At 47.1% G+C, this 26,984-nt stretch overlaps 2 non-coding genes across 2 annotated transcripts; one reads left to right on the top strand and one right to left on the bottom strand.

The window, feature by feature from the left end:
* Positions 1-6,803: 6,803 nt before the first annotated feature.
* Trnag-ccc (transfer RNA glycine (anticodon CCC)) lies at positions 6,804-6,874 on the bottom strand. Its single transcript has one exon. It is a non-coding gene; the product is annotated as a tRNA-Gly (tRNA).
* Positions 6,875-12,847: 5,973 nt separating this feature from the next.
* On the top strand, positions 12,848-12,920 carry Trnak-cuu (transfer RNA lysine (anticodon CUU)). The gene has a single exon. It is a non-coding gene; the product is annotated as a tRNA-Lys (tRNA).
* Positions 12,921-26,984: the final 14,064 nt, after the last annotated feature.

Here is a 26,984-nt window from a genome sequence, read left to right as displayed (position 1 = left end):
AAATGCCTGGGACAAGGTCACAGAATCAGGGAAAAGACTTGAACCATTTTTTTCAGGTCATGCAAGGTTCAAAGAAAACATTCCCTGACTTTTTGCAAAGGTGGACTTCAGCTGTGGAATGGCTTCAGTGTATCAGATCCAGCAGCAAGAAAGGCAATAATGGAGTCCTTAGCTTTTGAAAATGCAAATACTGAATGCAAGAAAGTAATCAGATCACTGAGGGCAAGGTCAGTATCAATGATGAGTGGATTAGACACACAGCCCACGTTAGACCTTGTTTACCTGATATGACCTTAGTAGAAGCCTCCACTAGAGGCCTTGAGATGACCCAACATTTCAGATATCTTAACTGTGGTGAGCAGGGTCATCTCAGAATAAACTGCAGAGAAAACCAAATTAATCCTCAAAAGGGGCCTATTTCTTCTGGAATTTGTAAAGGATGTGGCAAAGGCTGACATTGGACTAGGGAATGTAGACTAACAACAGACAAATGGGGCAACACCTTACCAAAAAATACTGAGAGTCCTCTTGCAGGCCTCGATGCTAGGCCGGGAGAATTCTCTTCCTCATGACAATTAAACATTACTGTTCTAAAAACAGACCTGACACCAGATAACAAGGCTGAGGCAAATTCTATAGACAATTCAAAAAACCTAAAAGGGGGCCAAAAATGAATATTTTTGCAAACTTCTATAGAGGATCAAAGGCCCAAACTAAGAATACTAGTAAACAATATTAAGATTGAAGGAATGACTGACACTGGAGCAGATTTCACCATTATCTCTCCAAAATCTTGGCCTGCAAGAAACAGACATCCAATTTGAAGGAGTTGGAACTTTATCCCAAATAAAGCAAAGCACCAGATGGCTTAAATGTAAAGGATCTGAAGCCATTTATTTATGAGGCAGGGGTCTGTTACAACAATGGAAAACAAATCAATACCTCTCAGTTTCAGAGGGATGTTGATTATTAGCTCCTAATAAAAAAATCAAACTAGTTAAGGAACATTATCAAAGTCAGTTACAGACTGCCCAGGCTGTCCATAAACAAGATGCAGCAGAGACGGACAATTCAGCTCTGCATCAGGGAGCCAGTGCTGGTAAAACACCACCAGCCTCACCACTAAGATGGTTATCTGACCAATCTGTTTGGATTGATCAGTGCTATGACAAAAGAAAAACTACAGGCACTAGAACAGCAAGTCCAGGAACAGCTGGGGGCTCAGCATATAGAGTCCACCAGCCCTTGGAATTCTCTGGTAAATCTGGCAAATGGAGGATGTTGACAGATCTCAGAACAGTTAATAACATTATTTGGCCAATGGGATCCTTACAGCCTGGAATCCCATTGTCTTGTTGCCTAAGGAATGGCCTATCATACTGATTGATCTAAAATATTGCTTTTTCACAATTCCTCTACATGAATGTAATAAGGAAAGGTTTGCTTTCTCAGTACCTACCTTCAATAGGTTGCCCAATAAAAAAGTATCATTCGAAGGTCCTGCCACAAGGAAAGTTATATAGCCCCACCTTGTGTCAATATTTTGTACATCAGCTATTGGAGATGATTCGCAAACAATTTCCCCAATCCATTATTTATCATTATAAGGATGATATCCTATTGGCTGATTCAAATATAAATATCCTGGAAAGAATGTTTGATGAAGTTAAAAAAACAAACAAACAAACAACAACAACAAAAAAACCTTGTCTTGTATTGCCTTGCCTTGCTGAGGATCACAAACCACCCCTAATAAAACACAAAGAGAGAGTATTCTATTAATTATCTAGGATATAGAATATATCAACAAGCCAGGTAGTGGCGGCGGCGGCAGCGGCCCAGCACCTGGGAGGCAGAGACAGGCTGAGGCTGATTTCTGAGTTCGAGGCCAGCCTGGTCTACAGAGTGAGTTCAGGACAGCCAGGGCTATACAGAGAACCCCTGTCTCAAAAACAAAACAAAACAAAACAAAAACAACAAAAAAAGAATACATCTACAAAAAGTTAGGCCACAAAAGGTGCATATCAGAGGAGACCAATTAAAAACTCTCTTTTAATTTATTCTTTAATTTTTTTTTACAGTCCAGATTTTTTTGTTTTGTTTTGTTTTTCGTTTTTGCTTGTTTGTTTTTTGTTTTTTGAGACAAGGTTTCTCTGTGTAGCCCTGGCTATCCTGGAACTCACTCTGTAGACCAGGTTGGCCTCGAACTCAGAAATCTGCCCGCTTCTGCCTCCTAAATGCTGGGATTACAGGTGTGTGTGCCACCACACCTGGTTTATAGTCCAGATTTTATCCCTTTCCAATCTACCCTCTGACTGTTCCACATCCCATACCTCCTCCTCTTGCATCTCCAAGAGGAAGTCCCTACCCCACCCACCCCACCCTACCAATCCTTCACACTCCCTGGCGTCTCAAGTTTCTTGAGGGTTAGGTGCATCACTGATTGAATCCAGACCCAGCAGTCCTCTGCTATATATGTGTTGAGGGTCTCAAATCATGTGGTGTATATTGGTTGGTGGCCCAGTTTCTGGACCTCGGGGGTCCAGGTTAGTTGAGACTGCTGGTCTATAGGGTCGCCCGCCTCAGCTTTATCCAGCTTTTCCCTAACTCAACCACAGGGGTCAGCAGCTTTTGTCCATTGGCTGGATGTAGATATCTGCATCTGACTCTATCAGTGCTTGTTGGGTCTTTCGGAGGGCAGTCATGCTAGGTCCCTTTTTGTGAGCGCTCCATAGCCTCAGTTATAGTGTCAGGCCTCAGCCCCCCCCCCCCCCCCCCTGAGCTGGATCCCACTTTGGTCCTGTTGCTGGACCTTCTTTTCCTCAGGCTCTTCTCCATTTTTGTCCAGGCAATTCTTTCAGGCAGGAACAATTCTGGGTCAGAGTGTTTGATTGTAGGATGGCAACTCCATCCCTCCACTTGATGTCCTGTCTTTCTACTGGAGGTGGACTCTACAAATTCCTTTTCCTCACTGTAGGGCATTTCATCTAAGGTCCTTCCCTTTGAGTCCTGAGAATCTCTTATCCTCCAGGTCTCTGGTACATTCTAGAGGATACCTCCTGCCTCCTGAGGTTGCTTGTTTCCAGTCTTTCTGCTGGCCCTCAGGGCTTCAGTCCTGTTCCCCACCCATGATCATGTTCCCTTCTTCCCCTCCCTGTCCCCTTTCCTTTCCACTTCTCTCCCTCCCTCCCTCCCTCCCTCCCTCCCTCCCTCCCACCCTGTGATTGCTTTCTTCTCCCTCCCAAGTGGGACTGAGGCATCCTCACTTGGGCCCCTCGGCTTGTTAACCTTCTTGAGTTCTGTGGATTATGTCCTGGGTATTCTGTATTTTTTTGGCTAATATCCATTTATTTGTGAGTACATACCATGCATGTCCTTTTGGGTCTGAGTTATCTCAGGAGGATATTTTCTAGTTCCATCCATTTGCCTGCAAAACTCATGATGTCCTCATTAGCTAAGTAATAATAATGATTTTCAGAAGTTACTGGGAGATAACAACCGGCTAAGGCCTGAAATTTGCTTGGTCATATAAGAGCTAAAGAATTTATTTCAAACAAAAAGGTGATAAAGATTTAAATAGCCCAAGGAAATTATCAGCCCAGGCTGTGAAGGTGTTAGCTCTGATAGAAACGAAATTGCAGGATATACATCTAGATGGTATCCATCCAAAGATGGCCTGCATCTTAGTTATCTTACCTTCTATTCATTCCCCTACAGGATTTCTCATGCAGAGGGAAGATTATATCTTAGAATGGATATTTTTAGCACATAAACAGAGTAAGAAATTAAAAACCTACATTGAAAAGGTCTCTGAATTGATACTAAAAGGGAAAATGAGACTTTGACAATTAGCTGCAATGGATCCAGCAGAAACTGTGGTACTTTTTACTAATGCAGAGATTGCCTCATTATGGGCACAAGATAAACATTGGCAAAGAGCATGCAGTAATTTCTTGGGAGAGATTAACAACAGATACCCTAAAAGCAAGCAACTTCAGAACTAATTGGATTCTCTCTCATATAATAATGTGAATTCCAATTTCTGGAGCCCCTACATTTTACAATGAAACTAATAAATCAGGAAAGGCAGGGTATAATCACAAGATGTAAGGACGGTGGCTGAGAGTTCCAGGCAGGCCAGGATCCCTTGATAATCCACTCCAGAATTTAATTTCACCACAACTTAAAGCCAATGATCTGCTTTAAGAAGTCACTGGGGAAGGAAAAAAAAAAAAAGATTAAAAAAAAAAAAAAAGCCAGGCAGTGATGGCACACGCCTTTAATCCCAGCACTTGGGAGGCAGAGGCAGGCGGATTTCTGAGTTCGAGGCCAGCCTGGTTTACAGAGTGAGTTCCAGGACAGCTGGAGCTATACAGAGAAACCCTGTCTCGAAAAAACCAACCCCCCCCCCCCAAAAAAAAGAAGTCACTGGGGGCTGAAGAGATGGCTCAGTGTTTAAGAGCACTGACAGCTCTTCCGAAGGTCCTGAGTTCAAATCCCAGCAACCACATGGTGGCTCACAACCATCCGTAATGAGATCTGACACCCTCTTCTGGAGCTGTCTGAAGACAGCTACAGTGTACTCACATATAATAAGTAAATAAATATTAAAAAAAGAAGTCACTAGGGGTTTGCTTCTGCAGACTCATTTTTAATCTTGGGAGGCAGGAAACCTGAGTTCTAATCTTCTCTGCTACTTCATTAGCTGTGCAGCTTGGGTAACATCACTATTTCACTTGTCATGGCCCTGGGTTCATCTTACAGCCAGATCCACAGACCTCACAGGCAGGGCTGCCATGGACGCTGAAAACCGAAACCCTAACAGCAAAGGTTTAAAGAAAGAATTCTCTATCACAAAGCCAAGGAAATTATGTGGCAATGTCCTACTTGCTCATTAGATAACAAAAATCCATTTCCTACAGAACTAACTCTAAGGGTACTTAGAAAAATTATATGTGGCAAGTGGATGAGTTCCATTTTGCAGAGTTTGGCAAACTGAAACATGTGCATCACACTATAGACACATATTCAGGATTCAATGGGCAACTGGCTTCAGGCTGACTCTGTCATTACACATTTGTGAGAAGTTATGGCCATTATGGGAATATCCATACAAATTAAAACCGACAGCAGTCAGGCCTATGTCTCTAATAAGATGAAGCAGTTTTTACATAGTATAATATAAAACATGTTATAGGCGCATCACATAATCCTACAGCACAGCGATTGTGGAGAGATCTAATCATACTCTATAGGAGATGCTTAGCAGGCAAAGGAGGCAACAACTCACCCCCAGAGATAGATTACATAACGCTTTATTAACAATGTTTTAAATGCTAATGAACAAGACACTACAGCTGCTGAAAGGCCCTGGATTGTGGGGAAAACTGATGAACTAAACCTGCCTCTTTAAGGATGTTCTGATGTCAGAATGGAAAACAGGAAATGTGTCAGCACACCCCAAGGTCAATGGGTGAGCCTCGCCCTGGGAAAAATACTTTCCTGATCTTGGTGTGCCCCCGCCAGGTAAGTATGCTTTCCTCACCGGCAGCCGGGACTCACACCGCCAGCTATAAACACAGTCACTTCGATGCCGGCTCCTGCTAGCTTTCTCAGGCACACACGTATCTTCTGTGGACATCTGCCATTTATGGCCCCCTCCCACACCAGGTGAAATCTCTTGGGTCTCCCAGGTAACCCCCAGCCTGGGAAGCCCTTTGAGTGCCCCTGACCTGTATATGCATATTTTGCCTACTTTCATATATGAAAGATCCTCTATAATAGTGATGCTGTTATTGCTAGAAATCTTTGTGCGATTGCTTGCAGTAGAACCCAGGTTTATCAAAATAACTGCCCCCTCCACCAAAGAACTCCTAATCTGAGTTCAAGGAATTTAGTCCTGGTTAGGATTTTTATTTAACTGTTGTCCTTACACATTGTCCTCCGAAAGGATTGTTCCGGTGAGAGTCACTCTAAACATGAGACTTCTATTTGACTCTTCAGTAACTGCAGTTCAGGGATGTTGAGAAACATCAGGACAGAATCCCTAGAGCTGAAAAGTCTTCCAATCCCTATCATCTTTTTACTGCCTAGAATATAGGAGTGAACCCTGTGACATCACATAGGTGACAGCGGGTCCTGCACACCTGTTGCCAAGGCAACAGCCACCATATTCCCAGAATCCACTTGGCTCACCTCCCACCTTTACCTGTGGCTATGTCACCATCCATTAAGAGGAAGGCCCCTCCCTCCCTCTCTCTCTTTCTGCTGCCACCTTGCCCTCTCTTCTCTCAACAAACCTCACGTGGGATTGTTTAGCCTGGTGCGGTCTTTCTGACGCCGCCCGACGATCCTAACAAAACCACCTTCTGGCATGAGAATAAAAACCTCAGGCTAGCTCTCTGCCCTCCCTTGCCCCTCTCTTGCCTCTCTCTACCCTTTCCCCCTTTTCCACGTTGTCATGGCTAGCCCTCAATCTTCTCTTTCCTTCTCTATCTTATTTTCTCTTCCTACTGTTCTATAATAAAGCGTTGAAACTATATATTTAAAAAAACCCTCAGGCTAAGGGTGACTGAATGGAAACAACTTTAAAATAGTTGAACAGCTGTGGTGGTGGTGATAGTCAATATTAGTAAATTTGCACCTGGATTCTTGCTTGAGCCACAGCTAGAAAAGTTCAGTGTTAATACTCAGGGAAAAAAACAAACAAAAAACACCAGCCTGGATTCTGGTCCTAGTGGGATTCTAATTTCACGATGAGAAAAACGCGTAGGTAGCAGACCAAAAAGAAAGGAAAAGGAAACTGCATTGGCCGGGAATCGAACCCGGGTCACCCGCGTGGGAGGCGAGAATTCTACCATTGAACCACCAATGCACTCTTAGAAACTGCCACTGACAGTGCTTCAGGATAAGGTAAGAAAAGCTATATATCGTAATGTATTTCTACAGAAAACTAGCAATGTAAACCGTTTCCTCATGAGATTTTTAAATTTTCCAGTATTGAGGAGGGCAACAGACCTTCCTACATGGTAGGCTGTGATAAATCTGGGCCAAATTTGTCATTCTAGGAGTTTCGAGGCCGGACGGACAGACTTCTCTTGTGCCAGCCACGATCTGGGAGTTTCAGATCATTAGAAGGGAAATGCTAGTTTCAGTTGAAACTGGTAGTTCTCACCAGTGATCAAAATATGTTCAATTCAGTAGTCAAAACCACAGTAGATCCTTGACAACACCCCATCTGTGTGACACATAGACTGACGAGAACCTTCTCTTCTCTGAGCACTACACATTCTGATCCCACCGGTTGGACCGGAAGAGGGGAGAAGTGGTGGGGGAGGGGGGAAGCCGGCCTTTGTTCCCCAGGGTTGTGAGTTGTTTACTTTGCAGGGTAGGTGGGCTCCTAATGCACAATGGCCGCTCTTCTGGGTTGTTACATAAGCGACAGCTGGAAAAAGGCGCTAGGAAACTGACTATCATCTGTGTGAAAAGTCATGCCAGCCTTAAAACTTACCCAGGAGATGGACAAAAACAAAAACAAAAAGAAAGAGGCCTGACCCCACCCACACGCCGCTCCCCATCCCCCTCCAGAAACCTTCCGGATGCTTAACCTGACCACGGCGTGGACGGAGATGGAAAGAGAAACCTTAGGGCGGCTGTGTATGTGGAGTGGGTGATGGCCAGCCCGTGACCTGCACAGCGCGCCCATGGAGGTCAACCCGCCCTCCATCCGTTGACACAGGTGATGGCTCATTTCTCAGCCACACACAGTCACATAAATAATTGGAGAAAGTCATCGTGTTTAATTTTAGTTTAATTTTTAGAGGTTACTTAAAATACTGGAACAGTGGAATAAGAACTGTGATGTCACGTCACTCTTAAGGCAAATTGGAGAGAGAAAGGAGGAGGAGGGGGAGGAGGAAGAGGAGGGGGGAGGGGTAGGGGTAGGGGGAGGGGGAGGAGGAAAATGGATCTGGCCAGACGGTTTTATTTACCTAAGCTCCTGAGGGGACGGACTGCTGCAGCCCCGGTTGTTTTGTTTGTTTTTGTGTTGCTTGCATGCTTGGGTTTGTTTTTTGTTTTCGGTTTTTTTTTTTTTTGCACCTTGCCCTGGACTCAGACAGAAAGGCCAATAGCAAGTCTCCTACTTGCCAGGCCCACAGTTGTGCGGTTTCCTTTCCTCGCTCTGTCCTGAACCAGTGGTGCAGTTACGGGAAGACTGTACCAAAAGCAAAAGGGAGGGCCAGAGGCTGAGCTGGGACCCGAACACACAGTCACACAACACACACACACTCTCTCTCTCTCTTTCACACACACACACAACACACATTCTCTCTCTCACACACACACACAAAACACACATTCTCTCTCTCTTTCACACACACAAAACACACACACATTCTCTCTCACACACACACAAAACACACACACATTCTCTCTCTCTTTCACACACACACACAAAACACACACACATTCTCTCCCCCCTCCTCCCACTCTCCCCCTCCCAAACAGGATTTCCAGGTGTAACTTTGGAATTCACTTTTAGACCAAGCTGGCCTCAATTTAGAAACCCGACTGCCTCTGCCTCTGCCTCCGGAGTGCTGGGACTAAAGCTTGGGACGTCCATCGCACTTTAACAAGTCCCCCAGGATGTCTCTGAACTGGTGTAGACCAGTCTGGCCTCAAATTCACGTTGATCCTGCCTCTGCCTGCCAGGTGCTGGCTTTAAAGGCGTTCGGGGCAGAGAGAAGTTAGTTTACCGTTACCGTCGTTCCCGTGTCTGTAACTCTCTGAAGCTACCTTTAAAATCGAGACAATTTAAACGGTGCCGCGGCTCCTTCCGCGGCAGGCTGGTGTGCCCTCCTCTCCCTCTCGTTCTGTGTCCGCAGAAACCTATTTACACACGCGGCAGCCGCGCCCCACCCGCAGGTCTCCACAGCCATGCTCCTGCCTCCTCACCGCACCCCACCCCGCACGGTCCACTCACTCCTGCTCCCTCCCGCCTTCTGAACTCCATTTATCCCACTCCTGCTGCCCGATCGAAGGAGGGAGCGGAACGGAAGCTACACCCACTCCTCCCGAGGCACCCCGCGCTCCCGAACTCCGGGTCTGCGACGGTGAAATTCTGGAACCTAAAGTTCCCATCGGCTCCTTTGCCCTGCTGGGCACTCGGGACCCGATCCCACCAGCAGGGAGCCGTGACAACTCCTTCTGTTCGCATGGATTCCCACTGCGCTCGGTGACACCGAATCCCCTCCCCTGCGGACCAGCTGGGGCTGCATCACAGTGAGCACCACGTCCAGCTGCTGAAGGCCACATGCAGGCCTCGTGGTCATCTCAGGTGTGACGGCCAAAATGACTGTCGCTCACCCACATGGTGTCCCCATAACATCTTTGTGACACAGTTGGGTGAGTGTCTGACTGTTTACTGAATGCTAATGGTTCCAGCCCACCCTGGGCTGTCCTTGAAGAGTTTGTAACAACTCCAAAGGCTGTTCTCACCGGCCCACAGGTAGAATTGAGAAATTCAAACTCACTCTCTCAACTGGAAAATATCCAGCGAAGTATTTCCTCACGCTACAAATTTTTTACATATTGCTTTTAAAACTGTGGAATTCACAAATTCTTGAAACTTACAGGAAACCTGCCTTGGCCTGACACAAAGGTAGTGAAAGGAAGAACTTTTAGCAGCAGCCTGAATAGCTGCTCCTACACAGCACAACGGTGTGTGTGTGCGTGTGTGTGTGTGTGTGTGTGTGCGCGCGCGCGCGCGCGCGCGTGCTAGTCCAGGTGAGCTAATCTAGTGTTTGCTCCAGCACAAATCTTAACAACCGCAGGGAGGGACCATCAGCACAATACCCATTTGTCTGTCCTGTACACTCAGTGCTATTTAGCTTGGACAGGTCTTGACCTTCCTGCATTTGCCTCAGAGTATAGGGTTGGGTCTAGAGTATAGGGTACGCCCCACGGCCTCTGCTTTGTGAGGGGAGGGGCAGGGGGATTCCTTCCTTTGTGCAGTATTTAGTTTACTATTTCTCAAATGCTTTTGAAATTCGCCCCCCACCCCCACCCTGCCACTCCACCCAGGTTGAACACGGTAAGCCAGGCTGGCTTCATCATTAGGAGACCCTTGTCTTGGTGACTCCAGTGCCCGAGGTGTCTGGGGAGGGAAAGGAGGCATGCAGCAGATGATTTCCTGTGGGGAGACCCTAACTCTGGAGTTAGGAAGACTGTCTCACTCAGCACACACTGAGAGAGAGAGAGAGAGAGAGAGAGAGAGAGAGAGAGAGAGAGAGAGAGAGAACCAAGCACTTTAACTACCAGGAATCCCAGGTGAGATCTGAAAGAGAGCCGTGCGTGGCCCCAGTGCACACAGGGCTAAGACTGACTGGAATGGCCTCTAGACATTCCCTCATGGCCTGGCCTGCTGGCCAACAGAGGTGAGGGGTACTGACCTGTTGGAGTGTGTATTTCAGTATTCTGTGTCGCATAATCTTTTATAATTCTTATTTTGTAAATACTAACTTTATTATTAAAAAAATCTTGTATATTAGCCGGGCCGTGGTGACACAAGCCTTTAATCCCAGCACTTGGGAGGCAGAGGCAGGCGGATTTCTGAGTTTGAGGCCAGCCTGGTCTACAGAGTGAGTTCCAGGACAACCAGGTTTACACAGAGAAACGCTGTCTCAAAAAAACAATAAATAAATAAATAGCAGATTAAAACACACACACACACAAACACACACACACACACACCAAGATTAACCAGAGCCCAAATCTATACATCTGATGTCCAGTATGGAAGGCAGGTCTGAAGGTCGGAACCCATGCTGAACTGTACACTTTGACTATCAAACATATTTTTATGTTTCTTTAAAAACAGGATTTGTTTTACTTTCACTTATGTGTGTCTATCTGTATGCTTTGTATGTATGGGTGCTCCCAGAGGTCAGTTGGGGTTACAGGCAGCTGTGAACTGCCCAGTGTGAGTACTTGGAAAAACAAGTAGCTTTATCTTTCTCTCTTTTTTTTTCCTTTTTTTCCCCCCTAGGCAGTTTCTCTGTGTAGTCCCAACTTTCATTTGGAATTCTGTCTGTAGACCAGGCTGTCTTCAAATTCACAGAGATCCACCTACATCTGCCTCCCCAGTGCTGGGATAAATGGTATGTGCAGCCGCCACCCAGCTGGATATATCCTCTTTCATAACTGGTGTCTGCCGTCTGCGTCCAGTCCTTCCTCATCCCCTAATATTTAGTGTTTCTTGTTCTCTTTCTGCATGTTATAGTGTACTCACACGGACATGTGTTTGCATATATATGTAATATTTTATATATGTAACTAAATGTTAGTTATATATGATTAAAATAATTAATATTTGTTTACATATATAATATATGTGTTAATAATTGGCAAGACTCTATAGCTAAGGGAGAACGAATGCATGGTTTGTTTCTTTTTGAGATTGTGTGACCTTGCTTACTATTACACATTCTAAGTCCATGCATTTTCCTGAGATTTTTTTTTTTACATTTAATTTTCCTTTAGCGTTGAACAGTATCCACACATGCACACCATTGTTTAAGCTATTTTAATCTTTACTCAGGAGTAAAATTGAGAACCGAGCAGCACAGCAGCGGGGATCAGACGGCTTCCATCTGTGCCTTAGCACGGGGAGGCGTGCAGGTCAGTAGAGCATCTGCATCCAGGAGCATCCTAACGTACAGCCCACGGTCCATCCCAGCCTTGGACACAGCCTGTAACCGCAATACCATCTGTACCCTGAGGAACAGCCTGCAGAATTCACACCTCCTGGCAGCAAAGCCATAGGTTTGTTCTAACACTGTGGTTGAACTACAGCAGTCCTTCCCAACAATATAGTGAAATGTATATATTTGTCAAATAAATGTTTTCTTTGTTCGTAACAAACCCGTATGACTAAGTCGCACTGTCGTAAGAGCACAGCATTCCAAATCTGAAGAGACCCTTCCTTGTCTCCAGTTATCTAGTGAAACTAGCAAAGTCTGTAAGTATAGCACAACTGAAGCCCGTTGAAGTTTAGCCACTCCCAGGCTTGGAAGTTAGCGCTCCTGCAGATTCCCCTCCCCCAGGCTGGGCTGGGTTGCTTTAGCATCTGAAGTACAAAACCCTCAGGCTGATCTTCAGCCGCGCCTTGGAGTTGTCTCCAGTTTTGACGGGATCAAGGCGGACTGAAAACACCAGCAGGAAGCAGCGGTCCAACCTAGCAGAGCCTTTTCTGTACCAGCATCTGGACTTCGTCACACAGTAGTGGAGTGAGTAGCCCCGACCTCCAATTTGTCTGAGTTTTTGAAGGCAAAGACCACAACCGTGTGACGTATGCAGAAAGGCAGCTGTGTGCAAACATGGGATACAGAATGGATAGATCACAGTTAAATGGTCAGGGCATTATGTAGAGTGTCCTTGCGGGCAGGGATACACTGGATAGAAACTTATGGCTGGTCTATATAACCAGGGACTGACTAATTTACCTAAGATAATTTGGACCCTTAAAAGTTTTTCTTTTCTTTTGTTGGAAATTTACATTTCACATGTTATCCCCTTCCCCCAGGTTCCCCTCTGCAAACCCCCTATCCCATCCCCCCTCCTCCTAAAGTTTTTCTTTTCTTTCCTTTGTTTGATTGGAAGGAAGGAAGGAAGAAAGGAAGGAAGGGTTTCTTTGTGTAGCCCTGGCTGTCCTGAAACCCATTCTTTTTTTTTTTTTAAACCCACAGGGGTCCGTCCACCTGCCTCTATTTTCAGAGAATTGAGACTAAAAACATGAGTCATCACCTTCTGGTTTAAAGTGCTGGATAAGAATCTGCTCTCTGGAAGTGCCCGGCTAGCTCAGTCGGTAGAGCATGAGACTCTTAATCTCAGGGTCGTGGGTTCGAGCCCCACGTTGGGCGCATGCTTTTGGACCCAAAAGAGAGGTGGTTCTGTGGTTCAAAGCACTGAGCTCTGTCCACAGCAACCATGTGAGTTTAAGGCCAGCCTAGTATTCATTCATGGCTAAGTATACATAGTTGATTAGTCGCTACTATCACTGTCTGTGGAGCACAGCCTAGAAAGGATTTACAGTAAACATAGTTAAATACTAGTAATAACAACCCAAAACCATTTTAATAGAGAGTAACCAATCTTTAAGATGTCGTTATGCGGGGGTAAAGCCTTCTTTCTCTTCAGGATGTGCTTGAGGCTATGGAGACTGAAAAGGCCAGCTTTAATCCTGCAGATCTGAATCCATGAAGAATGTCTTTGTAGTTTGAAGGAGCTCGCTCAAGAGGACCTGGTACGGCCCTTCCGTCAGGGAAGGGGCTGATACAACGGGGAGCTTTCCCCACAGGTCTTTAAAGCCTCGGCTTCAGGTTGTGGTTCATGTTTTATTACCAGGAGCAAGAAGGGCATCCTTATCATTTTTTAAAAACGTATTTTATGTATATGGGTGTTTTACCTGCATGTATGTCTGGGTACCACTTACATGTCTGGTGCCTAGAGAGGCCAGAAGGGGGCATCAGACCCACTGGGGCTTTAGTTGAACCTGGGTCCTCTGAGGCATCTCTCCAGCTCCCTACCATATTTTAGTAAAGTTTTCTGTTCCTGTTCTAAATTAATGATGACCATTTTGGGGTGTTTATTGGAGCTATTATGAGGTCAAAGGTCATAAAAGGCCAACCGTAAAGAATCTCATAGAGCTGAATTGTGGTGGGTGAGAATTTATCTTTGATGATAAATTCCCACATGCCAAGGTCAGAGTCACCCTTCATCAAAGCCCTGTGCCCTCGGTGGGAAAGGGGAAGGGAGGAGGAGGGAGGGGGAAGGTTAAAAGTGAGCTGAGGCTATAAACTCTTGTTTGTTTGTTTGTTTGTTTGGGACAGGGTTTCTCTGTGTAGCCCTGGCTGTCCTGGAACTCACTTTGTAGACCAGGCTGGCCTGGAACTCAGAAATCCACCTGCCTCTGCCTCCCAAGTGCTGGAATTAAAGATGTGCGCCACCACCGCCCAGCAAAATTAACCTTTCTTAAAAAACAAACCAGTGTTAGAACATGCTCCGCCATGGACCACCCCAGCCAGGTATGGGGGTCCCTGGGATGTGGGAGCCCCTCCCAGCTGTGGTAGGTAGGAGTGTTTGCTTCAGATCACTCTGCCGTTTGCCACTGTTCTGCCACCCGTGGCTTGGCCTTGTGAGTGTATACAGCTTGAACTCACGTGCAATTTGTTCCTGTGACCTTGCTTCACCCTCAGAATATAAATTATCCGATTCCCTAAATAAAGTTGGTTGTTGCATGAGACTTTAGTCCTCCTCATTTTAAGGCTCCATTCTCCCAGGCCCCACCGGCCTCTAGAGAGGTAACTGTGACACCAAAACCGGACCCACATTGTCCTACATTGTTGTTAAGTCTCCTTACGAGAATAAGTTTCTTCTTCCTAAGCCTAATGTGCCGTAAACCATGTTTTTCAGTCTACCCTGACCTTGCGACTCCATGATGTTTGCCCACACCTTTGCCTTGCTAAACTCCTGAACCCGTGATACGTGATTGCCTTTTGCCGTATGAAATTGTCTTCCCAGATACCGCGGTGGCTCCCCGCACGTGATGGGTTTCTGCAGTATCTACCCCACAGGCAGCCTTGAGCCCCAAGTCCCCTCCCCCAACCCCAGCCTCTGTCCAGGCTCTAACAGCCAGTTATCTCAACAGCTGTTTCCTATCAACCCCAACCCTTCCCCATAAAAGGGACCCTGCACACCAGTGAGGGGCCGCTCTCTGAAACCCTGATTTAGGGTGAGGCCGTTGTCTGGCCAGTCCCCAGTGTTTCTGACAGTCATGGAATATTTTTGTCCTCAGGTCTAGGAATGTGAAATGTCTCCCAGAGGCTAAAGTGTCCAAATCATTGGTTCCCCACTGGTAATACTGAAAGGGACTCCAAGACTAAGTACTCTCAGCACAAAGGAGATGTATTTGCCCCAGAGAGACAGAGGCCTGGGAACCAAGGCAAAGAAGGGAGATAGAGGGTGAGGGAGAAGGGAAGGAAACAAAGGAGAGTGGAAAGGGGTATTCGTCCCAGATGACAAAAGATGGCCTCTGGAGAGAGAGGAGACAGATGTGGCCCTTGGCAAATGGCACTATTTATAAAGGGAAAAGGGAAAAAACTGGGCTACGATGAAGTGTTTAATTTTGATTGGTGACAGGTTAATTAGGGTGGCCAAGGGGGTTCACACATTTAATCTCTGCGTTTGGGGCGCAGAGGTCAGTAGATCTACATGAGTTCAAGGCAGGCCTGGTCTACGTGAGCTCCAGGCCAACCAAGGCCAGAGCCTTGAGAGAAAGGGGGGGGGGGATTTAGATTTTTTTCAAGAATCTATTTTAATAAGGGTTCTCAAATGCTTCAACCCCCTTCTAGCTCACTGACCAAAGGTAGGGGAGAAAAGATGGTAAATACAATAAAGGGATGTGGACCTGCTTAGAGTTCGGTCTTTGGAGCGATTCCAGTCTTCTTTGTCAAGATACCAACTGAAGGGGCTTAAAAAGAGAGAATTGGGGCTTAAGGGAGTGTAGCACAGTGGTGTGGGGGAAGGGGGTGCCCAGGAGGGCCCTTGCCCCAGCACCTCTTCCCCCGAGGGACCACATGTACACAGACATGGTATAGAATAGAGTTTATTCAGGGTAGAGGTTGGGAGTTAGTGGTAGAGAAAGGCAGAGAGAGAGAGAGAGAGAGAAGAGAAGTGGAGGTGTAGGACCTCCTTTTGGGGAGACCCCCCACTCCATTCTCGGGATAGCGTCCACCCAAGGAAACATGAGAGACCGACTTGATGCAAATGCATGAGGTAGTTTATTATCAGAGTTCTGGATCGACACATATCTCACACAGGAGACAGTGGAGTCGACCCTGAGGCTCAAAAGTTAGGGGTTTATATAGGAAAAGTCAAGGGGGTTGTCAGGGGGGTTTGGCGCGGTTACACATGATTTGCTGATTCAAACATTGGCGGGGGATTCTGGCGCGCAGGGTGGGTTTTTTTGGCATACATGCAGATAGGGCCGTCAGCAATGTAGGAGGGCAGTTTATTTTTGTTAGCAGGAAGGTCATTTTAAACTGCATCCAAGGACAGGAGACGGGAGACTCCAGTCCAGATAGTGTATGACCCATAGGAGTTTTCCCAGGCATGCCCCTTATCTTTTATGGCCGGTCTGTTTGTGGAATGGCTCAACCACAACCTTGCTTCAAGCTTATCCAGCATGCCCTGGCTCTAGTCTGCTTGCTGCCTCAACTATGGATTCTGAAAAGTCCCAACTCCCTTCAGAGGCCGGCCATGACCACGTGGAGAGAGGGGGAGGGGAGGAGAGCCCAAGGGGCAGAGAGGTGAGAGTAGGATGAGTGAGAGCAGAGAGAGAGAGAGAGAGAGAGAGAGAGAGAGGGGGGGGAGGGAGAGAGAGAGGGGGGGAGGGAGAGGGAGAGGGGGAGAGGGGGAGAGAGAGGGAGAGAGGGAGAGGGAGAGGGAGAGGGAGAGGGAGAGGGAGAGGGGGAGAGAGAGGAGGGGCAAGTAGCCCCTTTTATAGTGGGCCAGGTCTATAGGGTGGGGCATACCTGGCTGTGGCCAGGTAAGTGTGGGGTGGAGCTTAGACAGAATACCAACACCAACAGTCCAGTTCAAAAGTGTCACCAAACACGAATCAGCAGTGGCTGGCGCGACTGGAATACCAGAAGTTCTCTGCCAAGCCTCTCTCAATGAAATGAAGATCAGCAAAGAAGTTAAGACCGACAGAGTTGCACGGCAGGCAGTGCAAGCGCTCCCTCACTGTCTGTTAGGCCTTACTTATGCTCTCTCCAAACATCACGTGTCCTCTCAGGGGTCTGCTTCAGCAAAACATCACATGACACAGTTAGAAATGTCCGCTTCAGGGGGGGCGCAGGGGAGAGAAAGAGAGAGAACGCAGCAGTCAAGAACTCGGTTATCACCTCTGGAAAGCTTCCTAGAGACCTCGGAGCTTCAGCTGCCCACCCTAGACAACGCAGCCCATCTAGGTTAGAGCTGCCATGTCTTTCCGTCATACCACCTGCTTACTTCCGTCAGGAAGACATGGCTCCCTTGTGGCTATATCAGGTAATGTATATAACGTATGCTGTGCTGGAAAGACTATGAACAAAAGAAAAAGTTTGGAAAAGCACATTAGAAAATTACTGAAGGAAGACGCCAGACTCAGGTAGTATGCAAAGACAAACTGTTTATTCTGCAGAACAAACCAACATGGGTGGCGGGGAGGTCAACCATTTTTGAAATGGCAACCCTAGACAAAGGTACACAGGCCTTCTTAAAGGGAATTAGGGGGATTTTTAGAAGGTTTAGGTAATGTAAAATTTCATTGGTGGGTGCTGGGGGCCTGGTCACAGGTGGTCAGTGGTCTGCATTCCTGTGTCATGAACATTTAACCGTAGGAGGAGAGGCCTGCCCAGCGCAAATGGCCCATCCTGAGATGAGGTATTTTCCCATTCTTATAGTTATCCCAGGATGCTCTTTGGGAGGAGATATTATAACCTCATTCCTGGATTTTCTGGTCTGTTCCTGGAGCTGGTGCCTTACAGCCTTCTTTTCTAAATCAATGGAGACAAATGGGGTTTATGTTGCCCTTTCAGAGGAAGTACAGAAACCTGACATAATCTCCTGTATGAATTCCCCCTTCCCTGCTCAGGACAAGAAGCAGACAAAAACCATGAGACGCCAGGCTGCCAGACCCTGGCAATCAGGCAAACCCTGGAAGTGAGAAGGAACAAGGCAGTCCTGCCACGGACCCGCTCACGGCCTTCAGATAGTGCCCACACACCAAAGGGGTCTGAGGCCAAATCCCAGGATCGAGGGGAGAGTTGATACCATAATAACAAGTAGAGAAAATGTTTGCAGTGTCTGTATACAACTAAGGAATACCAGGCATGCCAAGGCACAGGCAGTCATGATCCACAACAAGTAGAAAAATCCATCAATGAAACAGAACCCAACCCATCAGGGTGTCGGGGGTGTCAGAATCAGGAGACAAAACTTTCAGTTACTATGGCTGAATTTCATAGGCCCAAATCTTTAACAAGGAGACTCAGAATATTTAAAAGCAGTCAAATGAAGTTTTAGAGATTCAAAGATGCTAGAAGAGAGGACAGCTTCCCTAGAGGGATTAGCAGCAAGTTACCCATTGCAGAACACATGATCAGGGAGATATATCCATAAGCAACTGAAAATATCCAAACTGGGGCTGGAGAAATGATGTACTAGTTAAAGAGCACAGGCTGCTCTTCTAAAGGACCCATGTTCAGCCCTCAGTGCCTACCAGGAAGCTCCTGTCTATAACTCCAGCCCCAGGGGATCTGATGCCCTCTTCTGGCCTCCTGTGGTGCCAGTGGATGTATACATGCTGGCAAAACCATGCCAAGGCATCCCTTCCCCCTGAGGGACCAGTCACCCAACGACGACGACAACGTGTAGTATAGAATACAGTTTATTCAAGGCATGAGGAGGGGAGATAAGAGGGTAGTAGGGCCAGAGAAAGGCAGAGAGAGGGAGAGAGTAGAGAAGTAGAGGCCGGCCATGACCATGTAGAGAGAGGGGGGAAGGGAATGGGGAGAGAGGGGAAGCAAGAGAGAGAGGAGGGGCAAGCAGCCCCTTTTATAGTGGGCCAGGCCTACCTGGCGGTTGCCAGGTAATTGTGGGGTGGACCTTAGACAGAATGCTAACAGATGTACTTCCAGGATGGTGTCCGTTAAGAAAGGTCTGCGAGCTGGGGCCCTGTTTCCTTGAAAGGAAGAGATGAAAAGAACCAAGGGACCCAACCCAAGAGTCATGATGCAAAACAAGCCCCAGACAGGGCGTGGTCACCTGCAGTGAAGGGATGCTGCACAGACAGGGCGTGGCCACCTGCAGTGAAGGGGTGCTGCACAGGCAGGGTGTGGTCACCTGCAGTGAAGGGGTGCTGCACAGGCAGGGTGTGGTCACCTGCAGTGAAGGGGTGCTGCACAGGCAGGGCGTGGTCACCTGCAGTGAAGGGGTGCTGCACAGGCAGGGCTCTTGTCAAACCTCTTTCTGCAATTTCCAAGACTTTCAGAAGCCACAGACAATACGACTAAGGCAGTTTTTAAAAGCACTGATGGCAAGAAAAATCTATGCCCTAATATTTGTCTTCTAAAAATGGAGCCAGCCTTGATGGCAGAGACCTGAAATTCACTGCTGGAAAAGCTGAGGCAGGAGGATGGGGTTTCAAGGTCTGCCATGGTCTACCACTTAGGAAACTGGAGGCCAACCTGGGCTACATACAATTCTACTTTAAAAAAGTCATCTAAACAAGGACATTTCAATAAATGGGAATAATTCACTGACAGATGGCACACCGCACAGGAGTCTCCAGGTAGAGGACAAATACCAGATGGAAATCTGGTTCAGCCTGAAGAAATGATAAACAACACAGGTGGATGTAGATGCCATTTATTTTCTTAATAATAATTTTAAAAGCTCTTTTAATATATTGAAAATTTTTAAACACTCAAATAAATGCAATAACCTGGACTATGAGTCCATAACACAACAAGAAGAAAAATTTCCAAGAATAGCGTCAGGAAGGGAAGAGTGTCATTTAGACACAGGTTGTGGAAAGTGCAAGGTGTGTGTTAGAAACCCTAAAGCAAGCACTCAAAGAGTTTTAGGAAATAAACCAGCAAAGGAGAGGGGGGAAATTGGCGAACTTTTTAAAAAATGAAATACACAAACACTCTAACAGGGCAATTAGACTCCCCAAAGGAAAACTTAGATCATTGTCAAAGATATGGGGACAAGAAGGGGAAGGGAAGATTTCTTGTATAATATATAATCAGAAAAGTCTAGAACCAGTTTGATTCAAGATGTCAATAGCAACATGAGTCACTGACCTAGGAAAATGGCAAAAATACCAGTCTGGTGAGGAATCCAGAGACTGATGGTGACCATCTTGTTATTTGAAAAAGTCTGTTTCTTCCCTAAGTCTTTGAAAGGATCCCCGGGGGAACGACTTTTAACATTTATTTTCTTTTTTTATTTTATTATTATTGTTTTGTGTAGGGTCTCACTACATAGCTCTGATTGTACTCACTATGTAGACCAGGCTGGCCAGAACCGCCATTCACAGCCTCTAGAAGTGCATCAGCTACAGCAAAGGCTTGGGGGGCAATGACCGTGCCATGCTGTCTAGCAAAAGTAGGAAAAGGGGAGGGGCGGGGACAAAGACAAGACACACAGGTCTCACATAGAAAACGTCTAAAGCAAGGAATTGAACTTTGAACCTTCCCAATACAAAACAACCTCATTATACAGCCGAACCACAGAAGAATGCAGATCTGGTCTCCCTAATCGTAGCAGGAACAAGTCTCTACTTCAGCGCCAGCTGCAGTCACAGCCACTGCTTTCTGGGTCACAGACCTCTCAGAAGCGTGGGGAATAAACTTGAGATCTGTCCTTGTGAAGTTCACTTTCATCCCTGAGTGGCCCGTAGTCCAGGTACTGCACAGGGCCAGGCAAAAATGTTAATGAGGCTCAGTTAACAGCAGGAGAAACAAAGGCTCCCTATCTTATGTGTGGCTCACTGTGACCGTATAGTGGTTAGTACTCTGCATTGTGGCCGCAGCAGCCTCGGTTCGAATCCAAGTTATGGCAGTATTGTCCTTATGTCTGTGGTTTTTTTGCTCCTCTCTCTCTTTCTCTCTCTCTCTCTCTCTCTCTCTCTCTCTCTCTCTCTCTCTCTCTCTCTCTCGAACTCTTCACCACAGTTTTACCTGTTTCTGCTCACCCTACCCCCAGCGAGCCTGGGGAGTGCAAACACTCGCTCTCTCCCAAGCTAAGTGATCTCATTTGTCGCCTCCCGGCTCCAAGCCATTTCCCTGTTCACAATAGCAGTGCTTCCAGGCAACAGGCGTGCCCTTACAAGGGCCTGTTTCCAGCATCCGAGAGGTCATTTTGCAGGAAATAGAAATGACCCTTTAATGCCTTTGAAGCCATCCTGCTGCTGCAGGCTGTCAGCAGTGTTTGCCTTCTTCAAAGTCCTATACATATAGTAATAAAACTACTGAAGCATCTTACAATAAATGTTGGCTTTGAAAAGTCAACACCTGGACCAAAATTACTGTGAATTTTCCTCATCCCTCTGTGAGGGGAGGGGTAGAGAGGGGAGACACGGGGAGCCATGGCTTCCTTCTAGTGAAGGTCAGAGGACAATTTCAGGAATTGAAGGAACTCAGCTTTACCAGGCTTGCAGGACATGTCCTTCCACCCACCTTAAAAAGCGAAGGCCCCTGGCTGCTTTTTCCCGTGTGTGTGTGTGTGTGTGTGTGTGTGTGTGTGTGTGTTTTGGACAGGGTCCCATGCTGTCCTATAACTTGAATTCCTGATCCTCCTGCCTCGGACCCTGAGTACTGACTGCAGACATTAGCTAACAAGCCAGGCTGAGTTTTATTCCTTGACTGTGATGAGTGAATGCGCCTCCACTGCCCTGCCAGGTTTCCCCATAGCTTTCGTGCCTTGGGAATGCGTCCACTGTGGTGTGGGTATCGCTCCCTCGTTGGTTTCCTTTTGGTCTGAGTGATACGTGTGTATGCTCCATCACCCTGGATTCCGTCTGGGGGCCTAGAGCCTGCTAAGGACCTGCTCCAACTCTGAGCTACAAGGCCATCCTTATTTTGGCCTAATGAATGAGTGCGGCTACAGTGTATGAATGGGAACATTTGCTTCTGCTGTGTGAACTCTTGTGGAAAAACTGCTCTGCAGAGTCTCTCTACCTTCCACTCAAAAGCAGAAAAAAGGGTTTGTGGACCAGAAAATTCCCTTGCTTACAGGAAAGAATCCTTCCATCCAGTGATCTCACATAGCACAATCTAGCCTTAAAATTCCTGGGTAACCACAGTGTTGTGGTAATTTCTTGGCCATATAAGCCTTTTTAAAAAACACACAACCGCTGGGCGGTGGTGGTGCACACCTGTAATCCCAGCACTCTGAGAGGCAGAGGCAGGCAGATTTCTGAGTTGGAGGCCAGCCTGGTCTACAGAGTGAGTTCCAGGACAGCCAGGGCTATACAGAGAAACCCTGTCTCGAAAAACCAACCAACCAACCAACCAACCAACCAAACAAACAAACAAACAAAAAGACGTGATAAAACATGTAGTAACCATTGTCATAATGATAATTGACAACGTGTCAATTTTCCTTAAATCCATCCCGGTCAAACCATTCAAAATATCTTATCAATTTATAATTTAGTTCCTGAAGCTGAGCTTCTTGTACCTCTGTCTCCCTCTGCTGTTCGACTCGGGACACTGCAGTCAGTTCGCTTCTGTGCGGTCCTGTCTTTCTTGGGGTCACGGCTGCGGATTTCAGGTTTTTGAGGCGGTCGGTCTGGCTGTCCCAACTCCTGTTTAGACCTGGGGGATACGGGGAAGCAAGCGGGGGAGGCTGCTCGGGCGGAGATGCCCGCTGTGTTGTTGAGAAGGCTATTTCCCAGGCAGCCGGGCCCCAGGTTCTTTGGCCCTTCTTTAGGCGCAGGGAACTCTGTTGTGTCTCGGGCGCTGCCTAAATCCCTGCGCTGCCTGGGGTGCTGCCTCTGGTCGCTATGGTTTACTTAGGGCGTGGAGAGGCCTCTCAGTGGCTCTCTGTCGACCCCTTAGACACGCTCAGGGTTTAATTCACTTAGTGCCGCAGCTTTAGATCGCAGCCCTAGCTGTTTAAATTTGGGGGGGGGGGGAATCTTTTATCTCAAGTTAGTTAGGTTCTAAGCCTAATGTAGGGGTGCCAAATGTCACGTTAATGTCTTACCCCAATAAACCCGTATAAAAACCACACAGCCCCGTTATTATATTTATAAGCTATATGCCTAGATTGAGCAGATCTATCACTATACTAACTCATTGCCCAGCTGCGAGACCCCTTATTTCTTGCTGCTTTTCTAGGCCATGGGGTTCTGCTCCATATTGGCTTTCACCTTCCCTTCCCCTCCCCTCCCCCTTCCCTTCCCTCCCCTCCCCCTTCCCTCCCCTCCCCCTCCCTTCCCTCCCGTCCTCTCCCCTTCTCTTCTCTCTTACCCTGCCACACTCCCTAAGACCTCCAGACCCATCTTTCTTGTGCGGCTGTGTCCGTGCAGCTGGTGAGGAAAGCATACTTACCTGGCAGGGGAGACCCCATGATCAGGAAGGTGGCTTTTCCATGGGGAGGCTCACGCACTGGACTTGGGGTGTGATAACCCCCTGCGCTTTCCCCAAACTCTCATATCTGAAGTGGCTACTTGAGTTCAAAAGTTGTATTTCTTTTTCTTTAGAGAGGGAGAGGAAGGGGAGGGGGAGGGGAGGGGGAGAGGAGGGGAGAGGGAGGGAGAGGGTTAAAAGTGATCTGAAGCTATAAACTCTTTTTTTTGTTGTTTTTTTGGGTTTTGTTGTTGTTGTTGTTGTTGTTTGAGACAGGGTTTCTCTGTGTAGCCCTGACTGTTCTGGAACTCACTCTATAGACCAGGTTGGCCTCCAACTCAGAAATCTGCCTGCCTCTGCCTCCCAAGTGCAGGGATTACAGGCGTGCACCACCACTGCCTGGCGACTATAATCTCTTCAAGTCCACGCCCCAGAGGCACACACCCTCCAGCCAGGTTCCATATCTCAGTGGTCCCATGACTTCCCCACACAGTGGGACCAAGGGTTCAAATACATCAAACTACCACACCCTAAGGTGCACACGCCTTTCATCCTAGCACTCAGGAGACAGAAAGGTAGAACTGATAGCATGACCACTCCACAGTACTGGAAGGTTTTATAGTAGATACGAGAACAGCTGTGAGACTGAAATAGGAACGATGTACCTTGTATGTTAAGGTTTCTATTTGCAATCAAGATGGTTAAGAATAAGGGCCTGCTTGTCCTAAGTTGTTTTGCAGGTAAAGGTTTTGTTTGTAATTAAGAAGTTCTTGTTGGCCCCATGTTAAGTCCTTGCAAAGTAAGGTTTCCATTCATAATTAAGAGTAAGTTCCTGTGGCACCGCCACTAACTGTAGGTCAGCTCTGTGGTGTGGGGGCCCAGCGCAGGCCAGGACTGACCAGCGCAGCTCTGACTCAGCCCAGATCCAGGGCACGGAGTTGGCCCAGCCCCAGCATCTATTCCATCTATGAGTTGCTGGAGCACAGGAGGGGCCGGTCCTGTGGTGAATAAAGCTGCAGGATCTCCACGACTCTTGGCAACAGCAGGCTACCCAAAAGGAGTCTCAGTGAGGATCCAGTATTGATGGTGCAGCAGAAGCCAGAGGCCTCGAACCAGACCAGTGACTCACTGCAAATGAGCATTCATTTAAAGCGATTTAGGCAAAAGGGTGTATCTACTGTGTGACACACTGCAGCTTCCAGTGCCACTACGTCGAATGGGTGTGTGATGGAGAAACTGGGAAGATGGAAGCGCTGAGTAGTGATGAGGAACTTTCTGGTTTCTTTGGAGTTGTGTCACGTGATGTTTCTCTGTAAACTGTCTTAGGAGAGGATGTTTTGCTGAGGCAGACACTTGAGAGGACGCACGATGTTTGGAAAGAGTATAACATCGAACCCAGCCGACCGCGAACGACTCTCTCGCTTTGGTTGGTCTTGAAGTGCTTTGCCGGTCTTTGCTTGCTGTGACTTTAGAGAAACTCAGCAGAGAACTTCTCATGGTACCCGGCTGCGTCTTGCTGCTTCCTCTGACTCATGGCAAATTGGCAGAACCCTTTGGTTTCTGCTAGACTGAGCAGCTGCTACTGATTTGTGTTTTGTTTTGTACTTGCTGTTGGTGGGAACTGTTGATATCCTGATAACAAAGATTGGTATCACCCCAAAGAACTACTTCTCAACAGGTCCGCAACCCCTCTGTCCTATTAACCATCTTTCTCCCCTGCCTTCGGTTAGTGGGCTAGAAGGAGGAGTCGAGGCACTAAAGAATTCTAAATAAAATAGGGTTTGAAAAATCTAAGCCTACAGAGTGGTGTGTACACAGCCGAACTGGAGACGTGACAGCTGTGACGGGACTGAGAAAAGGCCGCGGTTGACAGAGAAGCAGGCCAGCACCCAGGAGTGTCAACAGGCTCGCGGGCCGCAGCCCAGAGCTTTCTCAGACTCAGCCCCTCTACAAGCTGCCAGCTGCACAACTGCCCTGGCTCTGAACAACTAAAGGATGCTGGCGATGAAGAACGGACGCTTCCCGGATTGGACCTCCTCAAAAGATCTCCGTGGCCCATGCTCCTCCCAGAGTCCATGCTGGTCAGTGCCCCAAGTTTTCCAGAGGACCATATTGACACCTGTGGGCGATAACTGGTGCTAGACGCCAGGCAGAGGTCCCTGACTGACGCCAGAGACCAAGTGGGTGCTCTGTGCTGTTACCAGAAACTCACAGGGAGCCTAGGATTCCTGCTAACTGTGGAAGGCAACAAACGAAGCTACCTTTGCAGCGGTAGGGATGACTGCAGACAGTAGACAAAGGAGAACATGGAAGGCTTCTGTGACAGCCCCTGCCTAAACCCCACCTCAAAGGTGACAGCCTAGACAGGGAATCATCAAGGAGAATTTTTAAAAAAAAATGTAATTGTTGGGGTGGATCTGGAGTCCAGCTCTCCACAGTCGATGATTCCGACTGGGATGCAGGTGGAGAAGCAGCCAGCATCTCTCAGGAGGCAGGGGGTGACCACGAGGACTTTGACCATGGGTCTGTAAGTAAGTGGGCAATATAAAATGGACTCTTTTTTCTTTTCCTTTCATTTTGGGGGATCACAGCGGGAAGCAGACATGGGAGGACCGAGAGGTAAGGAGGATTGGAGTGTATGAGCCAGAGCTAGAGAGATGGCTCAGCGGGTGGCTCAGCAGTTAAGAGCATCAACTGAAGAGCTGGAGAGATGGCTCAGCAGTTAAGAGCACTGACTGCTCTTCCAGAGGTTCTGAGTTCAAATCCCAGCAACCACATGGTGGCTCACAACCATCTGTAATGAGATCTGATGCCCCCTTCCGGTGTGTCTGAAGACAGCTACAGTGTACTTACATATAACAATAAACAAATCTTTAAAAAAAAAAAAAGAGCATCAACTGAACTCATAACTCTTCTGAAGGTTGTGAGTTCAAATCCCAACAACCACATGATGGTCCACAACCATCCTTTATGATATCTGATGTCCTCTCCTGGGGTGTCTGTGTACTTAATTACATATAAATAAATAAATCTTTTTGAAAAAAAGGAGGGTATGATGTGAGATTCCAAAAGAATCAATTAAAATACTTTATAAAATAAAGAGAAGTTCCTTTTCCTTAGATCTTCTGTAAACCGCTTGCAACCCGTTCACATAATAAAATCCCTATCCATGTTCCTTCCTTTCTCTGGGTCTTCCCAACAATGTGTAACGCCTACCCTCTCGCCTCATGTGAGCATCTCCTATAAAGAGACTTCAAGAAGCCGGCAGGGGCTGCTCTTTTAAATCTTGATATAGGGTGAGGCAGTAGGTGTCCAGTCCCAGGTGCACCCCAAAATGCATGTTGCATTATTCGGACAGTTGTGGATTTTGTCTTTTTTGAGAGTTTCACCTCAGCTGCTCAAAAACATCTGGTGTCAGGAAGACCCTTCCCACAACTTCTATGCTAACATAAAATTACTAAAGCTTATTTCATTTAAAGCAAAATATACAACTTAGATATTGAAAAAAGTGGTCCACACTCAGGATCTTACAGTAAATCACTCTCATCCATGCATATAGATCAATGTATTTTCTCTTTCTTACCTACGCTAAAAGCCTTCCTCCTAACCATCCCCTGCCGGGATTATGTTTTCAGTTCCCTTACCGGGCCCCTCTGCATTCAGAACTCACTGCGATGTGCCTGCCTCTGCCTCAGCCTCTTGTCCCGACCCCCTTGAGGGCCTGTGCCATTCCGCCCGACCTAAATTTTATGTACTAGTCACGTGACTGCATGTACTCCTCCCTGCCACATCACTTTCATG

Source organism: Apodemus sylvaticus, chromosome 4 (genome assembly GCF_947179515.1).
Source record: "Apodemus sylvaticus chromosome 4, mApoSyl1.1, whole genome shotgun sequence".
NCBI lineage: Eukaryota > Metazoa > Chordata > Mammalia > Rodentia > Muridae > Apodemus > Apodemus sylvaticus.
This window is presented reverse-complemented; position numbering and strand designations above follow the sequence as displayed.